Below are 2,882 nucleotides of genomic sequence, written 5' to 3'. Positions count from 1 at the left end.
AATAGCTTAGATGGTGCCCCAGACACTCTATTTGGGAAACTGTATAACCTAGGTTGTCTTGTTTTCAGATTTCAGGAGTCTACAAATAAAATGCTTTGTCCTTTATCTTATTTTTTAAATATTTTTACTGATTTCGGAGAGGGAGAGAGAGATAGAAATATTAATGATGACAATCACTGATCGGTTGCCTCCTGCACGCCCCCTACAGGAGATCGAGCTCGAAACCTGGGCATGTGCCCTTGACTGGAATCGAACCCGGGACCCTTCAGTCCACAGGCTCTCGCCCTATCCACCGAGCCAAACTGGCCAGGGCAAATGCTTTGTATTTTAAATGGCCCATAAAATAGATCCTGAAGTTACTTGAACATACTTTCCCCAATCATAACCTGTAACTTGAGCATTCAGGCAAACATCAAGTCTTCTTTCTAGTTTCACAGAACTGGCTACTTTTTTTTACCCTTTAGATTAAATAAGCATTATTTGACATATAATATTGTGTGAGTTTAAGGTGAACAGATATTGATTTGACCCACTTATATGACGGTATGACTGCCACTGTAGTGTAGCAAACACTTCTGACAGTAGGTGTTTGGCTGAAGCTCAGGAGGCCAGCCTGGGCTCCAGGAACTCTGCAGAGTTGGCTGGGGACAGGCGATCCACAGCATATGATGGGAAATGACACAGCTTCCAGAAAGGTTAGGTATAGAGGAGAGAATAACCCTGCGGGCAGATGGAAGACGTGGGACCAAGTGAAGGACAGGAGCATGTTGAGGCATTGCTTCCAGAAAGTCCATTGAGAAGCAGGGCTGCAGTATGGGGCATGGATGGCCTGGGGTCTCCGAGAAGGCAGGGTAACTCCGGATGTGGGAGAGGCATTTCTTACCATGAGGGGATCTGGGCTTCTCCCATCCGTGCCCTCAGCTTGACCCTGGGGTCCATAGTTGACATTTGGCATTGGCTAAAAGTGAATAAATATCATACATTTGTTGGACAAATACTGATATACTACCTTAAAACATCCCCTATTCTGTGGATACGACCAAAAGAAGTAGTTAAACCCATAATAACATATCTTCAAGAGGTCAAAATGAGGGTTTAATTGCTTGTGGAATAAAAATCACGAGATTAAGCATGAGCAGCAGAGATGTAAGTGAACATGGGATCTTGCTGGTTCATGCCACCTCCATCCCAGGAGGTGACCCACATTCCACCCCAGCTCCCCTTCTGTGCCATCCTGGGGTAGGTGTGCATCACCCCTGCTCATTTAGGCTTGTTGCCCGCAAGGAAAAAGCTTCCAGGAGCCCCTGTACCTGCCCATTCAAGTTCTCCAGTGCACTGCCCAGCCAGCGTGGCTCAGTGGTTAAGCGTCAACCTATAAACCAGGAGGTCACGGTTTAATTCCCAGTCAGGGCACATCCCCAGTGTGGAGTGTGCAGGAGGCAGCCAATCAATGATTCTCATCATTGATGTTTCTATCTCTCTCTCCTTTTCCCTTCCTCTCTGAAATCAATAATATACTTAAAAAGAAAAAAAAAGTTCTCCAGAGCATGGATCTCAGCCTGCTGTCTACACCACTGCTGGGCCTGCTGCTGCCTCCATCTCCCACTCCAGGGCGTAGTGCTTGTCCTTAGCCTGGAGGAGCTCGGCCAGGGACCCCTGTATTCAGGGCCTGGGCCTCCTGTGGGTCTTGCTCCCAGACCCCTGCCTCATTTAGTGGTATGTCCAGGGAGGCCTGGTTCTTATCAAAGGCCCCACCAAATCCTGGAACTCCCCAGATGAAAAGGGCCCCCCCACCGGTGGGATGATGCTCCAACCAAATGAGCCACACTGGCCAGGACTAGTCAGGCTCCCTGGATCCTAAAGTTTCAGCTGCTCCCTTTGCTGCCACCATGTGATGGCCAGTTCCGAGGACTCAGCCTCAGGGAAAAAGAGATCTGACTGCAGGGTAGACAGACTTGTCCTAGGGCAGTGATGGCGAACCTTTTGAGCTCGGCATGTCAGCATTTTGAAAAACCCTAACTTAACTCTGGTGCCGTGTCACATATAGAAATTTTTTGATATTTGCAATCATAGTAAAACAAAGATTTATATTTTTGATATTTATTTTATATATTTAAATGCCATTTAACAAAGAAAAATCAACCAAAAAAATGAGTTCACGTGTCACCTCTGACACACGTGTCATAGGTTCGCCATCACTGTCCTAGGGCAAGGACAGAGGAGGGGAGACTCCAAGAAGAGGAAGGGTCATCACACCAAAGGTCCAGGGCAAAAGGAGTGGGCTGCCCATCTGAGAAGATGGGAATGCTGTATCTAGACAGCACCCCATCACCCCTCTTAGGCAGCTATCTGCCTCCTCCCCATCACTGTGGTCAATTTCAGTCCCACTTGCTGCTGGCACCACTACATCCCTGTTCTCATAGGACAGCAAGTTCAGCTTTTGTCAGGAAGACAACTGGACCACCTGTAAAACATTTTACTAAAACATGTCTCTGTATCGACCCAAATGCAGGAGAATCCAAGTATTAGTGAGCCCTCGGTGCTTTCACAGATTGTGTTTTAGCAGGATCTGAATTGGGGGTAGGGGGATTTCTTCCTTTTTTAAAAATTATATTTTTATTGATTTCAGAGAAGAATGGCGAGGGAGAGACAGAAACATCAATGATGAGAGAGAACCATTGACTGGCTGCCTCCTACACATCCCACATTGGGTATTGAGCCCACAACCCGGGCAGGAGTCCTGACCAGGAATCGAACCAAGACCTTATGGTTCCCAGGTGAACACCCAACTACTGAGCCACACTGGCTGGGCAAGGGGATTTCTTTAACTTAGTTTTTCTTTGCCATTCCACAATTTGTTTACTTGCAATTTTATGTTAATA

This window comes from Myotis daubentonii, chromosome 3 (genome assembly GCF_963259705.1).
Source record: "Myotis daubentonii chromosome 3, mMyoDau2.1, whole genome shotgun sequence".
Lineage (NCBI taxonomy): Eukaryota > Metazoa > Chordata > Mammalia > Chiroptera > Vespertilionidae > Myotis > Myotis daubentonii.
Note: the sequence above shows the minus strand (reverse complement) of the source record.